Source organism: Pleurodeles waltl, chromosome 8 (assembly GCF_031143425.1).
Source record: "Pleurodeles waltl isolate 20211129_DDA chromosome 8, aPleWal1.hap1.20221129, whole genome shotgun sequence".
NCBI classification, from domain to species: domain Eukaryota; kingdom Metazoa; phylum Chordata; class Amphibia; order Caudata; family Salamandridae; genus Pleurodeles; species Pleurodeles waltl.
The window spans coordinates 810,824,648-810,847,416 of record NC_090447.1 but is presented as its reverse complement, the minus strand read 5'-3'; the positions used below and the strand labels follow the sequence as shown (position 1 = coordinate 810,847,416).

General features: G+C 44.1%; 1 protein-coding gene across 2 annotated transcripts in view; it reads left to right on the top strand.

The window, feature by feature from the left end:
• PCCA (propionyl-CoA carboxylase subunit alpha) overlaps positions 1–22,769 on the top strand; it is a 2,021,650-nt gene that overhangs the window by 1,322,162 nt on the left and 676,719 nt on the right. The gene's annotated exons all lie outside the window — the stretch shown is intronic.

The window sequence follows — 22,769 nt, the reverse complement described above, 5'->3', positions numbered from 1 at the left end:
GTAGGAATAGTAAAGCCTCTGTCTCGTTTCTGGGAGTCTAAAGCAGGATCAGTTGCTGTTGTCACGGAGAATGTGAAAAAAATGTTGCATTATAAAAAAAATTAAAAATCTTACCTTATGTAGCCACAGTCTCCATACCTAGTCAATTTTTATGAGAAATATGCTACATTCTTGAAGAAGTCTCGAGTTCGGTATCTTCAGTGTCACTGATTGACTTTTCCAAACGTTCATGCAGACTTCATATTTTTGTTGCTAATTGCCTGTCATGTTTTACTTGATATGTTCACATATACTCATGTTTTACCTGATATGTACATATATATATACCTGACCTTGTTCCAATATTTCAGTTTCAAATGAAAAAGACCGTAGCGGTGCCGATGACGTGCATAGATGTTTTAAGAACCATCGTGGAAAGGAAATTGGGTTCTCCCTGTCTCTGCTTATAGATTTCTCCTCCCCTCTCGTTTTCGAGTTTGCTAAGTACAGTAACAGATTTTGCCGTCGTTACGCACTATGTGATAGTGTCTGAATGAGCGCGTCATCTGCGACTAAATGTATTTCTATAGTCTTCTCAAAGGAAACACTGGAGCTTTCTTTTGAAACGTGTGAAACAGTTTTAGACCCGGCTTCTCACATGGATCTAATTAGTCTTTCTGGGGACTTGGAAGCCCGTTTGTTGCTTCGGAATCCTCATTTCATTCACCCGTAACTAGAAACGCCTCGCTTCAGATGGGCTTCTTCAAAGCGCGGAAGGTATAGCCTTCCATGTTTTACTGCTTTTTGAAGTTGCTTTCTCTTTAGCTTTAACAGACCTTATGTTTGTACAACTGTTATTATTAAGCGCGCGGACCTTTGTTCGTTCATAAGGGCTTCTTCTGTGCCACGACCTACTGTTGGCAGACGTAAGTGATCTTTGACATACATCTCCCCCTGTTAGGCTACCTATACCAAGACGCGTCTCCCAGAGTCAAGATCATCCTTAGCGGCACCCATGCCCATATTCTCATACTGTAGAAACTCTTGTGTCTGGAAATGAAGGTGAAACCAAACGTGCATATTTAGTCATTCGTGGAGTGGTTGGTGCGTAACTGTGTACAATGTTTGTCATGCAGGATACCGACAGGAAAACTTGTTCGAGCAGAAAATGGCCCTCGAGCAAGACATTTTCCTTGCAAATCAGTCTCTTGCTGCCTAGAATTATATAATTTAAGAACATTTTGCAAATTTCATGTAGAGTGAAATGTGCAGCTTTCTAGAATCTGGCAAGCGTAATACAAATTTTGCTCTTGCCTAGTCAGCCTTTGTGGTTTTATTTCCATTCTCTTTAATCTTGCAAACTTTCAAACACTAATGGTATACTACTTATTGATAAAAAAGGTGTTTTTGGTAGCCATGCCTAAGGGAACCTTCTTTGCTCTTTTGAGGTTTAAATACATTTTGAAATTAAAGAAGGTTTTTTTTTTTTAAGTGCTGTAAGCTCATTTTTATTTCATTAAAAAAATGAGAACTGTCTTAGCCTTACTTGTTACACCAGAACGGTTTCATGATCTTGCATGTTAGTGTAATGTATATAAATGTGTTCAAATGTGCATGTTTAAGTTGTAGCGCAGCCGTCTAGTTTGCTAATGACATCTTAGGGACATTCAGAAAGCTGTCCTAGGAATACATTCTGCCCCTTGCTTGCCATTGGCTTTGAAACTTAAATTTTCTTGCTTTCCGTTTGCTGTCTTTATTTGTTTTAGGCTGTCAAGCTTGAGTTTGTACCTTCCCTTGCCCAAACCGTATGTACAGTATGCTTCCTTTCTGTAACAGGCCTGTAAATCTTGTTTTTATCTCCTCACATTTGCTGTGCATTCAAAGACTGAGGGCAAATATCAGGAGCTGTCTTCCTAGGGTGCTTGTTTACTTTCCTTTCTCTGCCTTCAAAGTGAGAGAGTTTATGTGCTTATCATGCTGGGTACTGAGGGTAGGAAATAGTTTTTTTCTAGCACACCACATTCAAATGAACTGTATTAAGTATTTCAGAATACACCAGAATTTGGAACACAAGTTATTAAGCATATTTTTTGTTATTTCTGAAGTGTGTTGGAAACAAATACTTCAATACAATCAAAACAAATCATTACACTAGGTGATGCAATTACCACACATTTTCGTCTGTGCACTGTATAGTTGTATTAGTAAAACTGTATGTCTGTGAAAATGTAATGGTCATTGCTATTAAAACTGTGCTGTCTGTAATGGCAGTGCGCTACCACACCATGAATACTCCACTCCAGTCTGCACCACTCCATGCCACTGCACTTTTCACCACTCCACTTTTCGCCACTGCACTCTACACTACCTCACACTACACCTTTCTACACTGTACCACCCTACTCTATGCCAATGCACTCTTCACCACTCTACATCACTGCACTCTTTGCCACCACATTCAAAACCACTCCAGTCTAGACCCCACCAGTCTAATCTGCACAGATCCACTTTATGCCACTCCACTCTGCAACACTGCACTCTCTGCCAATACACAGTACACAATGCAATTTACTCTGTAACACTCAACTCTATGCTCATGCACTCTACACCAATCCAGGGTACGTCACTCTAATGTACTCTATACCACTGCACTCTGCACCACCTTACATCCGTTTAGTCTGTGCCATTATACTCTATGCCACTCTACACAACTGTACTCTATGCTGCACCACTCCACTCTATGTGGCATAGAGTGACGTACCCTGGATAGGTGTAGAGTGCAGGAGCATAGAGTTGAGTGTTACAGAGTAAATTGCATTGTGTACTGTGTATTGGCAGAGAGTGCAGTGTTGCACTCATTCTACTTTGAATGAATCTACTTTATGCCATATTACTCCAATGTGCGCCACTCAATGGCACTGCATTTTATGCCACTCTCATCTTAACCACTGCACTTTGTCATTGCACTCTACTCTGCATCACTGTACTCTGCCACTCTTCTCTACTCTGCACCACTGCACTCTGACATGCTACTCTGCAGTACTGCACTCTCCGCCACTGAACTCTACACCACTCTACTCTGCACTACTCCACTCTATGCCACTGCACTGTAAGGTACTAAACTCTACACTATCCTGCTACTCTAATCTGTACCACTCGACCTCACTGTACTCTATGCCACTCGACTCTGTTCTCCACGGCCCTCTGCATAGATCAACTCTACCTCACTATACTCTGCACTCCACTGCACTCTACTGTGCCTCACGCTAATTTATGCCACTGCATTTTTGGACACTGCATTGTACAAAACTGAATTCAGTGCCACTGCACTCTACGCCACTATACTCTGTAACACTCTACGCCACTAGTTCCCAATCTGTGGTCTGGGGACCCCAGGTGGTCCTCAAATTCTCGTCAGGGGTCCACAACAGCTTAGAAAATTAAATAACATTAACACATTCATAAAGTGTATGTAAGTAAAGTGGCTAAATGTACAATTAAACATTTTAAAACGTACTGTAAATGACAAGGAATTTGAAACTGGAGGCCTAAACTTAAATTAAATTATTTTCCGCAGATTTATTTGTGGGAGCAGTGCAGATGCATTAAACATAATATAGTGTGGACGATGTATGGCTTCCGTTGAATTTAGAAAAGCTGCAACCTTCCTATTTAATTTTTTTTATTTATTTATATTTGCAAATTAAATAGAATCCATTATAATTTCTATAAGTGTTTGATGAAATTATGTTTCTGTGTGTTTTTATCTATTGTTTTGCGGTTCAGATCATCAACAGTGTTTAGGCCGGGGTCCCCTGCTTCCAGTTATGACTCACTGGGGGGCCCCCGGATTCCAATAATGATTCAGTAGGGTGCCCAGGTTCAGTAACAATAAAGTAGGGGTCCACAGAAGTCAAAAGGCTAAGAACCACTGCTCTGCGCCAGTGCACTCTACACCAACCCACTGTGCTCTATGCTACTCCAGTGTATGCCACTCCTCACTATGCCACTCAAATAAACAACACTCTTTGCCACTCCATTCTACAACACTCCACGCCACTCTCCTCCATACCACTACGTTGCTAAAACACATTGCATAGGCAAGACCTTTTGGCCTTTGCCAGTGCTTGTTAAAATACAGCAAACGGCATACATCTTAAATGTATTGATAGTAAACCTTTGCTCTGAAATTCTTTCAGCGTGGCCTAACTTACCGCCACTTAGTGGGTGAATTCTCCAGATTCAGACCACTGAAAGCAAATTGAAGGTAACTCATGCCTTTCCCCTCCATCTTTAAGATGGCAATTATTTTGTGAAGAGAATTTGCTTGTTTGATAATGTATTTTCCTCAGCTGAGTCTACAGAAGAACCCTAGTAGTTTCATGAGTCTAGATCTCATTTTAGTAGTCTGCTGTTGGAAGGCAAAACTAGGCCAGACGATAAAACCCAGCACACGTTGATCAACAGCCGGGGCAGGAGTATGGCCTCGCTGGGTCTATCCTGTCCTGTTTATCAGGTGTAAAGTATAACCAATGGTTACATTAAAAATGAAGCAGTTTATGCCTGTAATTTATGGATGCTGTCTTAGTCTGTGTGTACAGCATTTTTTCCCATTTCTCATCCGGCAGTTCTACCCCAATTCCCCTTTGCCAAGCTTGTCTATAACATGTGGTGCCATCAGTTCAGAGACTGTAGGAGGTTGGCCCAGTATATAGTGTACACCTATAGACAAGGCACTTTGTACTGAGTCCAGGCACCCCTCAGTAATTGTGTAGGATGTTCTAGATAACCAGAGCTCTAAGAGGAGTAGTGGTAAAGAGCAACTAAGGTTTATCCAAGAGGGTGTAAAGCAGTTGCAAGTACCACACAGGTCAGTCAGTGATGGACACACAGGAGAGAACCACACCAGTGTTAGAAAAATATTCTACATTTATTGTAACACACACTAGAACTAACTTTGGTATATCTCCTAACCGGTGGTATGTTCAAATAAACATATACTTAGAAAAAGGTATGCAGAGGCATATAATAACAAAGTGCCCCTACTCGGGGAAGGGCGGGTGTTGGGTAACCCAAGCTACCATTCATGGACCCTCTGGACACAGTAAGTACAGGAACACCCAAGGTAAGTAGATACGATTACCTAGGCGCCTGCCTGTGTGCAGAGTTGGAACCCCGGATCAGTATTCATAGGATAACATTAGGAAGTCACGGTTGGAGTTTTCGAGTTCTAGGACCCTTGCCATAGGAACCTGAGGAAACCCAATGGGTCAAGGGAGGAAGGATAGTACCCCCACCTGTGGATACCCAGAACAGTTGAGTACCTACACCACTGAGCCCAGGTGCATAAGGGTGAAGTTGTGTCGGACCCTCCTGTTGAAGTGAATGGGGACCTCGGTTGTCCAGCTGCTGTTGTGACCCATGGGCCAGGTCGGTGGAACCCAGGCGTGGATTCCTGAAGAAGGGGACCTAAGGAAAGAGGGGATAGAGTCCAGACCACCTGGAGGTGCCCAGGCAGTGAAGGAGGGCAATGCCCACCCCTCTTGGAGATGCTTTCCTGTAGGACGGTGGTCAAAGAAGTGCAGTTGTGAAGTCAAGTTGATGCCGGAAGACCCCTGGAGTTATCTACGATCTGTCCCACGCTGGTCGTCGGATTGCAGAGGGGTATTTGGTCAGCGGGATCACAAACAAGCCTTGGCAAATGCAGGGAAGTGTTGCACAAAGATTGCAGGATTTGTGGGGACCAGCAAGGTCCAGGTGACCCAACCTTTTCCAGTAGGTCAGGGCCAGCCCTTAGCAAACAGAAGAGACAGCAGGAATCGATCAAGCCCCCAGCAGGATCTTCTGGCAGCAGGCACAGGGAGTCGTAAGGAGGCCTCAGCAGCACAGCAAAGAGGATGCCCACGTCGCAGGAGTTGCAGAGAGGACGTCATTCTTGGAGCTGGAGAGTGCTGAAGGCCTGGGCTTCTTGGAACTAGGTGGTCTGGACCAAAGACCCAACAAGCCTTGGCAACAACAAACAGATGCGGTGCACAGGGGTTATAGCCAAGCAGCTCCAGCAAGGTACCACAGACTTCTCAGTTGCAAACAAGACCGGTCAGTCCTCTGGAGAGTCACTGAAACACCACCTGTATTGTAGGATCTTGAAGAGTCGGTGGGTCAACAGGATCCACAAACTGGTCATAGACGTTGAGGTGCCTACGGATGCAGGGGAGTGACGACTCCACTCCAAAGGAGATTCCCTCTTGCATTCATAAGTGCAGGCAGAGTCCTTGTGACTCTGGAGGATGCATGGCTAAGGGGGTTGCAGAAGGCTTGTAGCATTTGGAAACAAAGTTGCAGTAGGAGCCCTACAGGTTGCAGTCTGGCTCTCACGAAGAACAGCAGCAGTTGCGGTGTCCAGGTTGCCAAAGTGTCTTGCAGAGGAGACATGTAGACGGATCTTGAAGTCTTGCTGGCAAATCTAGGGTCCCATCCTTAAGGGAGCCCGTACGTAACTCAGGAAGAGGGTGGTGGACACGTTCTGCAGGGACCCACCTTTCGGGGTGGGGGGGTGAGGGACATCGCTAGACTAACCAGTCCAATGTTCCCAGAGGCCTCTGCTCATCTTATTTCCAAGTTAGCAGAATTAGGAGTCCACTTGGCAGAGCTGTGTGCACCTCCCTAGTGGAGGAGATGGACAGAGAGGGGTGGTCACTTCCCTGTCCTTTGTGTGGTTTTGCACAGCCGGGGGCTCCTGCACTGGAGTAAAACAGTTTATGCAAGGAGGGCACCAAATGTGCCCTTCAAAGCAGTCCTATGCCACTCAATGGCTCCCCCTCCCCAGCCCAATAACCCCTATTTCTAAGGCCTTTGTTCTGCCCTATCCCAGCCCTAGATAGGCTCAGCAGCAGGAGGGCATAACAGTGTCTGGGTTCTGCCGCAGCACAGGCTGTCATGCAGACCTTGCAAGGCTGTACAGACAGACATGGGCATCCTCTAGGGAACCATAGTATCATGCACTAGCACTGAAATAGGTGTGGTTGATACCAAACATGCCTATGTTTGGTGAAGCCATTATGTAGTTGGACATCTCATGTTCACCAGTGTCCACTGTATACCTTAAGATGGCTTCCCACACTTAAAAAGCCTAGAAAATTGAGTATGGGGTCTGTAGGGCCACATTTGCTCATGCACACTGAGAACCAAGCACCCTGCCCTTGGGCTGAAGAGCCTACCTTAGGGGTGACTTATCGGGTCAGAGTGCAGTGACCATGATATTAGGCAAACCTTATATCTGGGATGAAAGGCGCATGCAGCATTTCACAAAGGCTGCAATGACAGGCCTGTAGTCACAGTTGCATGGGCCTCCATGGTTGGCACAGTACACTCTGCAGCCCAGGGGGGACCCCTGGTTTACCATTGCCCTGGGTAACAAGAACCATATACTAGGGACTTACATGGGTGTGCACCAGTATGCCAGTTGTGGATTGTAAAAGGCATTCACCAACTAAATGTTGGGGAAAGAACACTAACACAGGGACTCTGGTTAACAGGATCCCAGTGTACTACTGTCTAAGCACACTGATGCCCGGCAAAAGGTGGGCTTAACTGTCAAAAATGTCCTACTTTCCTATATCTCTCCCCCCCCACCCCCCCCAACCAAAAAACCTAAAGAGTATAAGATTAGCCTTACCCAGGGGAGACTTCATTTTCTAAGTGGAAATATCTGGAAAGTCCATCTGTGTTGGCATGGTTACTCTCAGGTCTGTATTCCCGTGAAAAGTTCATCCCCTGTAGGGAACTGGGCACCCTCAAAAGTTTTGGATTTTCACCCTTCATCATTTTAAGCCATAAGAGGTGCTTGTGATCTGTTTGAATAATGAAGTGAGTGCCAAGCAGGTATGGCCTTGACTTTTCCAGGGCCTAGACCACAGCAAAGGCTTGAAATGTGGCAGGTAAATTTTTCAAACCAAAGGGCATCTCGGTAAACTGGAAGTGCCCACTAGGAGTTAAAAATGCAGTTTTTAGTTTGGCAGCATCTGTTAACCTGATCTGCTAATAGCCTGCAGCCAAGTCAAAAGTACTGAGATACTTGGCTGCAGCCAGAGTATCAACAAGTTCATCTGCCCTGGGGATAGGATGGGCCTCAGTCTTAGTGACTACATGGAGGCCACTGTAGTCTACACAGAACGCTTTCTTCCTGCCCTGGGAATGAGGGTTGGGTACAAGGACCACAGGGATAGTTGTCTGAAGGCTCAATACCCCGAACTATAGTATCTTATGGACCTCTGCCCTGGTGCAATATCTGACATGGTCAGGCTGCCTGTAGGTCTTGCTCTTGACAGGCTGACTATCACCTGTGTCCACATCATGGGCACACCAGGTGGTCTGACTGGGTGTCGGGAAGGAGTTCTGAGAACTGACTGAGTACCTGTCTGCTGTCAGCTTGTTGCTGGTCAGTGAAGCTTTCTGCGAAAACTACTCCCATCTACTAAGCCATCAGCAGGGTTGTGGGAAAGGAGATCAGGGAGAGGGTCACTCCCTTCTCCCTACCTCATCAGCGGCCATGAGCAAGCCCATGTCAGGCCTGTCAAAACAAGGTTTCAGGGGATATCACATGAAGCACCCTGTGCAGGCTTCTTGGAGTGCCCAGGTCCACCAAGGAGGTGACCAACTTCTTTTTAACAATTGTGTAGGTGACACTCCTTGTCTTGGAGTGCTCATGGGGCCACAGGCTCCAAAACCCACACTTTCTGCCCTGGCCGGTAAACAGTCACCACAGCCTTTTGGTCATGTTATAACTTTTGCATTTCTTGGCTGGCCTCAAGGTTTTTATTGGCCTTCTTCGTGTACTCAACCATACATGAGCGTAGGCCTAGTACATAGTCCACAATGTCTTCTTTGGGAGGTTTGAGAGGCTTCCATCCCTCCTTCACAAGCCAAAGAGGGTCCCTAACTAGATGCCCAAACAGGTTGAAATAGACTGTAGCTCACTTCCTTATGTGGAACCTCTCTGTAGGCAAATAGAAGGCGAGGTAGTAGGACATCTCATTTGGACACAATAGAATGAGGCCATTAAAAAGTTGTACTTTTGTCTTTTCCTGGGCAATTTAGAGGCTGCCATTTAAACTGAGTAAAGTTTCTGTTTATTAGTAAGCTCTATACCATTCTGCATGCTGTTTATATGGCTAAACAGTATGGCGTTTTAATTAATTTTTTATTTGATCGATTTTAGCACAGATTATTTGAAATTACTAGACTTCATTCATCTGTTCAATTCATACCAAATGTATCTTAGTAAGTAGCCAAAGTACATTTTCTGTGTTGTTGAACAATACATAGGTCTGTATTGAATACTTGCTTTATACTTATGTCTTTTTTTTTTCTTTCAGAGTTTGTTTTTCAGAATTAATCTATTACATTATATGGTTTCGATTTTGCAAAAGGTTACTTATTTGTTCATAGATTTTACAAAACTCATGTGTTTGTCATAATAATTTCCTACGAGCATTTTTCTGCGTCACGAATTGTCGGTTTGGGTTTAGCCTTTCCATTCTTTAATCACACTTGACAGATCTGCAAATTCTAGTCTTTTCTGCCACAGATTGTGTGCAGTGCTGCATTTTTTTGGGTTGGTGTACTCCAGTGCACCACATGGTTTATTCTTGAATCAAAATTGTTCCAAACAATTTTTTTGTTGTTTGTTGTTTCTTGTTTTGTCTTTTTCTGTTTAAGGGTCCTGCTCATTATTTATTGTCCTGAGGGTGGTCTTATTGATTTTATTTCCACTGAGATAACGAAGCGTGACATCTCATCCAAATTAGCCTTTAAAACTGTGTATATAATAACTTGTGTACTCTTAATTCAGAGTCTGTATGATCAGGCTGATTCTACACCGACCTTGCACTTGTTAAAAAATATACCAGTTGTTTCTGTGTCCTATGTTGGTGTATTTGTAATTATGTGTCCCTCCACGGTATTTGTATCCGACTGTCATATCGCTGATGTTTTGTATTGAAAAGAACAAGAAAATCATATATTGTAATTTGATGCTATCAGTGTTTAGAAAACTGCTTTCTAGTTTACTAAATATACCTATATGTGTATCTCCATTCAAGCAGAAGGGTCGCTTATTTATTGTATTCCCATTCAATTGAATTGCTTTCACAAATTGGTTCATTTGATATAATCGTGGTTTGGATCAAACTGATCAACCCAATCCAATTGAACTGTGAAGAATTTAAAAATAATTCCTTCATGAGTTCTTTGCTGTGTGTCTTAAGTGGTGGCAAATCCATCATAGCTTTGAAAATTGTGTGTGGCAGTTGATGGTAAAACATTTCTCCTGGAAGAAAAGGGCCAATATTATTGTTTTTTAGACTACTCCTGAGATATCTTCCTGGACAATTCATACCCTGGAATGAATATAAGAAAATATGCATATTAGAAAAATGCTTCAAAGAAGAACCAAGCGTCATGAGCCAAGCGTCATGATTGAGAGGTTTTTTTGGTTTTTTTTTTACCGCAGTCACTATGAAATGGTAGAGTACATTTCATCCTTCAGAACTTTTTAAGAGATCAATTTGTTTTTAACTGTGTATCTAAATAGATTCAGGAAAGGCCTTTACCCTGTAACAATCCTACCTTGGACGAAGTCCTTAATATTACTAAAGGCATCAAGTGTTCAACTGTTTCTGCAAGAGCATTGGCTACGAAGACGTTTCTTTTAAACTAGTAAACTGTAAGTCTTATATATGACAACAAAGGTCACATGTAAAAAAAAAAAAAAAACATTGAGCATGCTTCAGGTGTGGGTCTAAATCACATTTGGGAAATGTACCCACGTGCCTTGCACTTGGCAAGCACTGTTTAAACTGTACGAAAGTGGACCACTTCCAGAGTGTGCAAGAGTGTAAAACACGCCAGCAATGAGCGTCCGTAGTGTGGAGTAAGTGAAACAAGACTTTGTAAACAATCTTGTTACCATTTAAGAAACCAAGCAAAGGAAAATTACTAACACTGGTAAAGTACCTTTAGGCATAGTGACAATTGGTAATCTATGTCTGGATATAAATGGGGATCAGAGATCTCCCATTACTATTATATCTGGTATTGCATATAATGAAAAATCTCTGGTCTCGACTTTATTTGCCACTGGCGTAATCCGAAGGTATTCAAGAAATAAGATATAACAATGCTCAGTTATTTTGAAAAGTGCGTTAGCTGTGAACGGTGGTCAGTTTACACAAAGATCTAAGTAGCCAATGAGGGACACACATATTGTAGGATGGCGTGGCCTGAGTAGATTGGGTATTAATCTCAAACCAGGTACAGATAATCCTATTGTACTCTGTGAGCTGCCCGGATCTGCAATGGTTAAATTATCTTGTGGCTATGATCGAATACATTTGGACTAGTATAAAATGTGTTTAGTTCAAATGTAGGACATTTGAGCATGGTATCAAACTTAAAGCTAAACCAGTGAAACACAAAGTTAGACTTAAGTCTCTCAGTGTGAAGAAAGATCTTTAAATATTAGATGTCATCTGTACAGACACAGTCCTAACAGATACATCCCCTACTTTGGGCTAGTTCCAATCATATTGTTGCCTTTAGATGAGCAGTATCGCAGATTTTCTTTTGCAATCTTAAAAAAGCACCGGTGGCCGTCTTCCTTTTTCCTTAGCAGCAGCACGTTGATCTTCAGTGAATGCCTCTTACATTCCTTTGTCTAGCACACATATAGCACTGTGATGTCGGTATTTCTGCTTCTGCATCACACTCCTGCTGTATTATTTATGTACATACTTAGTCACTCGATACATAAAAATGGTAGCAAAAGAGCAGCAGAGACTGAAAAGCAAAGCTTCTAGACGAGAATACCTTGCTTGGTTGAGGTTGATGTCTTCTTTGTTCTTACTCTGCTGCACTTGCTTTTTCAGAGTCTTTTCATACTAGAAGTAAGATCGACACAATGACTGTGAAACCAACAATCAGCTTCAGGGCTGGGCTTGCCATATGTGAGGAACTGATAAAACCCCATTAGGCCCTGAGGGGCTGAATCAAGTGTGGCACGATGGAGAGATCAACATCTATTCAGCCCGGAAACCAGTGCTGAGGATACACTTCGAGTTTTCTTGTAGATGCATATAAAACCTGACACCTCTTACCCCTCTAAATCATCCTGGAAATGGTCAAACGCCCAGGCTATCCTCAGTAGGTAGACTGAAGCTAGTTTGAATACAATTTCCAGTGCAGCTTTTAGCTCACCATCTCCACTGAACAGCGTACACTGGGGACAACTGGAGCATTGACGTATATAAAGATCTCTAAATTGCCAGTGGTATTGGTACATCGCTTGTGGGTTACTTTCCTGTCTCATCAACCCACCCTCGGAGGAGCTGCTTTCCTTCACTACAGGCTTGATAAGAACAAACCTTGGGCTTTTAAATTTCGCTATGGATCTGAAGTGTTTTTTATTCATTGGTATATTGCAGGAACCTATCCTGCCCCATAAAGGCATTGATTTGGAAGTCACAAAAAGGGAGCCATGCAGAAGAGCCTGCATTTGCAGCACCAGGGTCTCTATGTTACGCTCGAGTGTTTAGTTAGCATCCTCCACTAACACACACCCGTTTTTCCATAGTGCAACAAGACTGTTAATCAAAGCAACTAGATGCAACGAGACTCGGGGACTTTGCTTGTTGGAGGCTAGGTTGGTTCTGAGAGCATAAAATGCTGATTGCGTCATTATACGTTATTCACATGCAACCTTGGAAAATGCAAACCTTATGTTCCTTTGTTAATCAGATCATATGAGCGTTTGCTCCTTACAACTGTTAAAAGATGGGATGGGTGCTTCTAAGCAGGGTGTGCATACAGGTCTGAACTAGAATCAACAATGAATTAACAGTTTTGCTTTCATTCTCTTTATTGATGGTGCCACAGTACATTGTTTATGTGAACTAAATGTCTAGCACCACTGTACTCTTTATCTCTTGCTTTTCTGCAAACCTACATTCCCGGTATTCCACACTTCCTCTTTTGATGGTTGCTCTTTATTTCAAGGAGAACCCTCATTTTCAACTCCTGTAACCCTTGATTCAACTGCTCCTATTTGTGTGATTATTACCACACCTCTTTCAAGCTCTTGTTACTCCATTGAACTATTTTTCCCAGTTTGACCTACCCGTTCCTAATCCTTCAGACATCTTTATTGTCACTGTTTGTTTCTGTTTTCTTCACCATTTCTGTTTTTGCTTTCATGTTATTGGTCACCCCTGCAGTTTTATGGATAGTCTTCAAGCCTTCAGTTTTTTGGCTTAGGCTTTTACTCTATTTTGGTGCTGGAACTATGCCAGTGGTTTGTGCATTGCTCTTCTCTGTACTACCTTTTTCTTAACCGACCCTCTCTCCTGCACTTTAATGCCCAGTGCCAGTTGGTCCCCACCACCAATTTACACCTATGTGCTTAATTTCCATTTCTCCCTTTCCTCAGTTCAGTTGGTCTTGAACATTTTCTTTAATTCCTACACTTTTAACCTCTGCCCTATTCTCAGTTAACTCGTCAACTTCCCATTCTATGTTAAAAATATATGAGTTGAGGGCAATATATATTGTATTGTATTGAGTCTTGAGGGGGAAAGAACAGTAATGGTTAATATTCTGCAAAAAAAGCATAGTAAAAATAATACGCATCCATTGCTAAGATCAGTTTACAATTTCATGATTATATCTAAGACATATGTAGTTCTAAAACATCCTCTATGTTAATAATCCATAATGCTTGTTAGACCGAAAATGTTCTCTTCCATGCTTTCCTGCAAAGGTGTTAGATTTTTTTAAAAAAACTAGAACCAGCCAAATGGCATGAGTGTTTCTGTTTCAGGTCACCCTTTCATCATTTCAGTTAAATAAGTTCACAGTTTTTTCAATTTCTGTTTTTTTTTTTAACTATCTCATTTTTAACATATAAAGCTGCTGACAGGTAGCTATTGACCTAACCTCGACAAGCCATTCCATAAGTTCCAAAGGGTGACTATTTTCCTAACTTTTTGAAGTGGGTTCTACAATCTGGATATTGAAAAGTAAAGCAAGCTTCTGATGTTAGTGCCATTCAGCATCACATGAATCTTATTACAGATCATCACCACAAGGCCCTTTGCTAAATAAAGCCCTACAGCTCTCTCTTTCCTTGGTATTTCCCCAAAATAATTATCGTCTTCAATGTTGGTCAGGAGGATGGAATAATGGTCAGCAATATTTCCCTTTTGGCATAATGCCACAAGTCACACGCTCCTATAATTGCTCCTTTGTTTACCCGATTATCCATAAGCCAGTTGTTTACTTTGTAAGTATTTTAAAAAGGTAATTCTTCCTTTTGTCATATGATCTTCCATTGTGTGTACCAGCATCATTCCTCTCTCCTTCAAGATTTACTGGGATTGTTCGATAATGGTGTTAATTCATGGTATCATGGGATGTTCTGCATTCTTGCAGTTTGCCCAAGTTTTTTATATTTGTTTTATTATTTGAAACTCATGGCTACCAAATTACATGCCAGTTGCCATTGATTGCGGCTATCCAGTATAAACAGATAACTTGACTGAATCAAAATACAATGTAACACACCGGGCTGCTTCAGAGGATTGACATCGTAGAAATTCATCCGACGTGCCAGTGTAGTTCGAGTGGGGTAAGGTACTCTTCATAATACTATCAATTGGATAAGCCAACATCAAGAGTTTGACACCTTAAATGGATATTCCAAGTGCTTTCCCCTCTCCTTGAGTGTCAATTACCAACCCACGTCTTTTTCCCCATTGGCTTTCAGTTCCAACAGGGTACTGTGGACCAAAGCCTCCTGAGACCAAATGCCTCTAATCAGAACGTCCCCCAGGTTATCCTCCCTGCCCAGAAGAAATGCATTGGTCACCACTGTAATTTCTGGGTGTGGTAGGGACAGTGGTCTGCCCCTCACCTAGTTGTGGTCCTTCAGCCACCACCGCAGGTCTTTTGCAGTCTCCTTCAAAACCTGGACCTGATCAGAAAGAGCCCCCTGGTGCTGAGCTCACTGGAACGTCAGATCCCACTGCAGAACCCGCACATGGCATCTGGTGTGCTTTACCAGCAGAATGTTATGAGGTTCAGAGTCTGGAGTTGGTTGACGACTGCCTGGGGCGAGTCTGCCTTCAACTGCATGTTGTCGACATAGGGGAAAACTGGAACCCTCGACCTTCGAAGATGGTCTGCAAATGCCACCATCAGTTTTGTGAACACCCGAGGAGCACTGGTGAGGCCAAAAGGGAGCTCAGTAAACTGAAAATGCTCCTGGCCCACCGTGAACCACAGACTGCTCATGTGGCTTTTCTGGACTGGGATGTGAAAATAAGTGTTCTGCAGGTCCAACCGTACAGTCCAAGCTCCAGGGCCGAAAGCAGACAAGATCTGGGCTAAGTTAAGTATCTTGAATGTGTCCTTCCACAGAAAGGCATTGAAGGCAAAGATCTGAAAAAGGATGAAGGTCTCTGTCCTTCTTCGGCACCAGAAAGTAGTCGGCATAGCAACCATAACCTACTTCTGATGATGGAATCCTTTCTATGGCTCCTTTGGCCAAAAAAGCCTGCACTCATGCTGCAAAAGTGACAGATGATCCTACATCAGCTATTTGGAAGATGGTGGAAGGTGTGGTAAGATTTAGATAAATGGTAGTGCATAACCCTGTTGAACTATCTGCAACACCCACTTGTTCGAAGTAATAGCTTGTCAGCCTGGTAAAAGAACTGAATCCTTCTTCCAGTGAGGTGGGTGTGTGTCAGTAAGGACATGCTAAAGAGGCTTTGGGACAGCATCAGCTGCAGGAGTGGAAGACTGAGATGCATGATGCTCCTCCTGACCACGAGATCAGTGGGTACTGTGGCAATGGCCCAGAAAGGACTAAGAGGTATGTTGAGCCAGCTGTAGAGGGCAAACTGAGGATGCAGCTGGCTTTTAGAAGGGAGGGGCAGACAGACCTAGGAAGCACCTGTGGTCCTGCTGTCCATAAAGTGGTCAAATGCCTTGTCTGTCTTTTCTCCAAAAAGACAGGAATCGCAAAATGGCATGTCCATACAGCTTGATTGGACGTCACTTGAAAATCCAGTGGATCGCGTCCATGTGTGCAGTTGAAGGGCCATTCTGATACTTAAGGGTCTGCCCAGGGAATCAGCTGTGTCCAGCCCACAACAGATCATGAGTTTAGCTGCATCATGATCAGCTTGCATGAAAAAGGATGGCATGAGACTTCCCTGGAACAGTGTGAAGAATTTTGGCCAGAGTCCCTCAGGGTATGGGTAGAGCAGCCTAGCAAACAGCTGGCATTCACCGACCGTATAGTTGAGGCTGGTGAGAGAAAATACCGTCTTCCCAAATGTCTTGATCGTCCCTATCAGGAGGAGTAGAAGGGAATGCCTTTAGGTTCATCTTGCTGGCTGAAGCCTTCTCCACAAGGCTCACAGGCTGGGTAAGAGAATCCGGATTCGCCTGTACAGAATGGTGGTGCTGGGCAATCTTTCGGTTGACAGAACACCCAAGCAGGGCTTGGCCAAGGTGCCAAGAGGGTGTGGGTGAGAGCCTCATTAAACCTAAGTAGGGGCTGAGGACTAGGATGGCCAGACTGAAATACCTCAGTACGTTTGCCTTGATCTCCTAAATAGGGAGCTGGAGGTGAAGCACCTCTCTGCATCACCATTGCAAAGATGAATTCTCCTCAGTTGCAAGGACCATAGGCGAGGCCAGTGTCTGGAGAAGTATCCAGTCCACTGGCAACCAGAATATCCTCATACGGATTGTCATCATCATAGGGCTGAGCAAATTGATCTCCAGCATCTTATGCCCCATTAACTGAGTATGTTTCAAAAGGGTAAAGAGACCCTATCTGAGTCAGAAGGGTTGCTGGTATTTTGTAGTATAAGCAGAGCCTGGGAAGGCCTTTTTCAAGGTTGGTGCTGCGCATTCTTGGAATCTGACTGCATGATGGGTTGAACATCTTCATCCAGTATCTGCTTTGGTGAATCACATTGCAGCATGGGAAGAAGCACCGGGAAAGGGTCCGGTATGAAGCCAGTGAGGATCTGGAAACAGATACAAAGGGCCCAACTGGTACCAAAGGAGTACCTGCCAGTGGAAATCCAATTGGTAGGCCTCTTGGCAGTGTATTGGTTCTCCAAGTTTGTAAATGTAGACATTTGTCCTAACATCTCTGTCCATTCTGCTGTTTCTACCATAGCCCTAGACTATTTTCCAGTCACTGCAATACATAGCTCCTTTGCTGTGATCTGTATCCAGTAGAAGTGGCAAATGAGGTCCTACAGGGACTATCATGGTCCCAGAAGATCCAAAGATTCTGGATAAGGAAACCTCACCCACCTATTTGTAGCATGCTTTATCATAGGTAACCAGTCCCTGTCCTGACTCAGTGGAACTGCCATCACAGGCCCAACCTCCCATTGGTGCGAGTACTTAAAAAAGCAGCAGTGGATAATCCTACAGATCCAGATATCTAAAATTGCTTTGAAGGTAAACCAAATATTTTGTTTGTGGTACCTTCAGTAAGTTGGAAAAAAAATATCCATCAGGATGTAATTGAGCCCAATTTCCCTAGCATCTCTATTGTGCCAATATGTGTTGACCTATATTATTATACCTTCGAAGGTCGAGGGCTAAACACCATCCCTATCTGATCTGCACACACATTCATTTTGATCAAGATTAAAACTAGCGAAAATACAATGACGACCCAAATGGATATCACTACAAATAAAAGATTTTGGAAGTAATAAATGAGTGATGGAATTCAAGGAATTCTTTAATGAGACAAAAATGATCAAACTACAGAAGGATTTGAAAAACGTTTGACATGAAAGAGCATACTTGTATTCAAGAGAAGATTATGAACCACAAAATCCAGATGAAAGGAAATGTGAAGGTTTACTGAGGGGCATCATTTCTTCAGGCTCTGAAAAAAAGTAGCGAAGAGTACTAATGGGTGAAGGGAAGAACCTATCCCAGAGGTATTATAGTCACAAACCTACCCCCAGCCAAATAGACTTGTATTTGGGGTGGCCAAACGTCTTTGGCTTTCCCCAACAACTACCACAACCACATTTTCTCTTGTACCGTAAAATACAATCTTTTTCAGGCAGAGGCGCTTGAAGAGGCAGAAATAAGGATCAAATAGTACAAGGAGGGGAAGAGGGCAGCCAACAAGTGAGCAAATCTTGAAGAAAGAGCCACAACTGGCGACAAGCAAAATGTAAATATGGGGAGCAAACTCTGCAAAACGACATGACATTTATCCAGATAAAAGTGTTGAACAAGGGCCTAAGGTTCGTTCTGACCCGTATAGTAGACCTATTCCAACTCTAGACTGAGCTCTATGAATTCTCCCATAAAGTAGTCCTGAAAGTATTTAATCACTTAACGAACTAGGCTCCACAAAACCCACAAATATGGGGTCATGTTATCATATTTCATAATCCCCAAGCAGTGCTATTACACCAGGAGCTTTGGCATTTTAGCAAGTAGTAACAAAATATGTATTTTCCTTGAAACAGTGCAATGCTAGTTGTATCAAACAAAGAGAAAAAAAGTGATTTTAAAGTGACCCAACACCAAATCCCTTGTGATGAAGAAGCATGCCTCAATGAAGTTGCTGAGGTTTCTTTAACAAAGATCTTTAGATCATGTGGAACCCACTAATCTCTATAAGGTGCAGGTCACTGTAATAACTGTGTTATAGAGTCCATATAGAATCTTACTTAGAAGCCCTCTCTCCCCCTTTTTAGGTCACAACCTACCAGACAGCGTAACTGTCTGGTTTGCTAAAGACATCTTGGGAACTTTCAGAAAGTTGACCTAGGGATGCATTCTGCCTGTTGATACCCATTGGCTTTGTGGTTTGTAGCTCACACTTTCTGGCTTTCTATTTGCTGGCTTCATTTGCTTTAGGCTGTCCAGGTTTAATTTGTTTCTCCTTTTGCCTAAACTGTGTTTACTGTATTCTTCCACAAATTTGCTTTCTGTAAATTGACCTTTAAATCTTATTCTATCTTGTCACATTTTCTGTGCATGCAAAGACAGAGGTCATATGTCGGACTCTCTGTTCAGGGAGCTTTATGTGACAATCCTTCTGAGGACCCATTTAAAACGAGAAGAGATGTTCGTTTTTTTTCTTTGAAACACACAACAAAAAAATGAACCATGCTATTGTTTCAGAATATATCAGAATAAGTATAAAGGAATCTCATTCCATTGTAATTCTGAAGTGTAGTGAAAACAAATAATAGAGTAGGATCAGTACACTAGGTGATATCATTTTCACACAGTGTCGTTTATGGACAGCAAAACCATATTTCGCTGCAAATGTAATAGTAATTTCAACTGAAATGTGTTTCTGTCATGGCAGTGCACTACCACACCATACATACTCTGCACTGCGCCACGCTACTCAATCTATCCCAGTCAACCCTTTCCCTCTCCAGTCTACCCCAGTCTACTGCAGTACACTCAAATTACCCATCTCTGCTCCAAACTACCCCTGTCAACCCCACCCCAACCCAGTGTACCTCAGTCCAACCCACTCCAATCTACCATACTCCACCCCACTCTAAACTCGACTGCAGTCTATCCAACTCCTCTCCACTCTATTTTATCCCACTCCAATCTACCCCACTTCCCCCAATCTACCTCACTCCACTCTGCCACAATCTGTCCCACTCCAATCTACCCACTCCAATCCATTAAATCTACCCCAGTTCACTCAGACAAAATCTACTATACTCCATCCCACTCTACCCAGTCTACCCCACTCTAAACTACCACATGCCATTCAAATCCACCCACTCCACCCCAGTCTAACAGACTCCACCCCAATTCACCCTACTCCACCCCAGTCTAACAGACTCCACCCCAATTCACCCTACTCCACCCCAAACTACCCAACTCGAGTCAATCCCATCCAGTTTGCCCCGTTCCACTCTAGCCTGCTCCAATATATACCCCACTCCAATCTACCCACTCCACTCTATCCTATTCATCACACTTCAGTCTACCAACTCCATTCAGTCTACCACACTTCACTCCAGTTTACCCCACCATAATCCACCCAATCTGTCCCACTCCATTGTGTGCCACCCTATCCTTATCTACCCCACTCCACCCAACTTCACATCTATCTACTCCTTTCCAATCTACTCCACTCCACCCCACTCCACTCTACCCCACTCCACTCCACCCCACTCCACTCCACTCTACCCCACCCCAATCTAACTCACTCCACCCCAATCTACTCCAATCTATCCCACTCTACCCAATTCTTCGCCACTTCCCCCACTCCACCACGCTGCAATCTATCCCACCCCACTCAAGTCATCCCTCTTCAATCTACCCCTCTCCATTCTAACCTACTGTACTCAAATTCGACCAATCTACCCCTCTCCACCCTATTCTACCCTGTTACCCTCCACTCTTTCACAATGTATCTCACTTCACTCCAATCTCAACTCTTCTCCAATCTATCCAACTCCACTATATTCTACCCCACTCCACTGTTCCCCAATCTACCCCACTCCAATCCATCCAATCTACCCCACTCCACCGTACTCCATTCTACTGTACTCAAATTACCCCACCCTGCTTCACTCCATACTACCATATGCCACTCAAATCTACCCCACTCTAGTCCATTCTAACCCCCTTCACCCAAATCCACCCCACTCCGGTCTACCTAACCCCACTCCACCTCAAATAACCCTACTCCAATCTACCCCATCAAAAGTGCCAAATTCCAAACTGCCCCATATCTACTCCACTGCAGTCTACCTCTCTCTACTCCAGTCTACCCAACCCCACTGTAGTCTACCCTCTCTACCCTATCCAACTCCATTCCAACCCACTCCACTTCTGTCTACCACAATCTACCCCACTCCTGTCTCTCATTTCAGTTGCCACACTCCACTCTAATCTACTCCACCCCACTCCAATCTACCCCAATCCAGTGTGCTCTACTTTTCCCCAATCTTCCCACCCCACTCTATTCCACCCTAGTATATCCCAGTCCAGTTTACCCCGCTCCACCCCAGTCTACCTCGCCCCATCCGAGTCTATCCTCCGATCTTAAGGATTAGTAAAATCAAATACGGGGAAGGTTTGTTGAGTATCAACTACTACCCAAATCACATGCCTGACCTCAGTCTGATTTCTATCCCTCCAGCTATGTAGTCTTTAAGTAAAAGTGCATTTAGATAATCAAAGCACCAAAGTATGCTCCCGAGCTTCAGTTTACGCTGTGTTTGATTGGGATCCTGTAGGAAGCTGGCCCTGTATATACTGTATCAAAATGAGATGTAATGTGCACAGAGTCCAGGGGTTCCCCAGAGTCTTAGCAGAGGCTAAAGTAAATAATACTAATGCTCTCTTGTGTGTTCGAGCAGTTAGGCTTATCAGAGGATAGTGCAAAGCATTTGTTGTACACACACAGTCAATAAATGAGGCACACACGCAATGACTAACTCCAGGCCAATGTATTTGTAGTGAAAAAAATATATTTTGCTACTTTATTCCCAGAACCACAAGGATCTTGTTGCAGGAAAGTACATTGGGAAGTAAGTATCGAACATATGTATCAATAGCACTTGGTTTAGATTTGGCAAAGAAAACTGTTTACAAGTAAGTAACACTTTTCACAGTCTCTGGGGGTTAGGATGTCCACAGGTCGGGGTTCAGGATGACCCCAAACTTACACCATCATCAACATCGGGCCAGCCAGTTGCAGAGGTCAAAGTTGAAGGTAGATTTAGAATGGGATCCTATGGAGACTGGGGGCACTCGGAAACAGATCTGCTTGCAGGTAAGTACCCACGACTTCAGAGGGCAGACCTGGGGGGTCTAAGTGAGCTCAGGGGTCCACAGGTCAGTACCAAGTACACCCACTTAGCAGCACAGGGGCAGCCGAGTGCAGGGGGCAAGCACAGCTTTGGGCTCCTAAGGCTTTCCAATAGGGGGACCCGTGGGGCACAAAGATGCTGCAGGCTGGGTCCAGGGGGTTGGTTGTCAGAAAATCACATGCTGGACAAGGAGGAAGGCTGCCTGCTGAACGTTGCTGGACCAGTGGTCGAGTTCACGAAGGCCAGGGGGCCCATAGGTGCAGGGGTACCTTTAAGCGTCGGTAATCTTTGTCCGGTTCCCTCACGGTCAGAGGGGTCCTCTGTATATTGGCTGCAGGTGTCGTCGTGTTGGTCAGGAGGGGCCAAGCCAGGGTGGACACAAGGTCAGAATCGCCTGGGGACCTACTCTGGACTGGTGGGCCACCTGGACTTGCGCGGTTGTCGTCGGGTGCTGAGTGGGAATGACCCGCAGATCTAGGACAGCTCTGGAGTCCTCCTTGGTGTTTCTTGTGGACAGGGCCACTGTCTTGGGGGGTTCTTCGTCCTCTGATGGGCAGGCAGGCAGGCAGTCCTCTGGGGGTTTGGAGAGGTTGCTGATCCTGCAGGATGTGTCTCCTTTTTAGAGCAGAGCTTTAGAAGCTGCAGCCTGGCTGGTAGGACTGGGGCATTACAGGGGTCGGAGGGCAGTATCCAATGGCTATCGTCCCTGAGGTTGGCTACACCCTTCCTGTGCCCACTTCCTTTGGGGACAGGGGCACACTGCTAATTCTATTGGTTCCTACCCTCCAAACCAAGATGGAGGAGTCTGCAGGGAGGAGGCCACTTCAGCTCTGGACACCTTACGGGTGGTCCTAGCTGGGGTGGGCACTCCTCCCTGTTTTACAT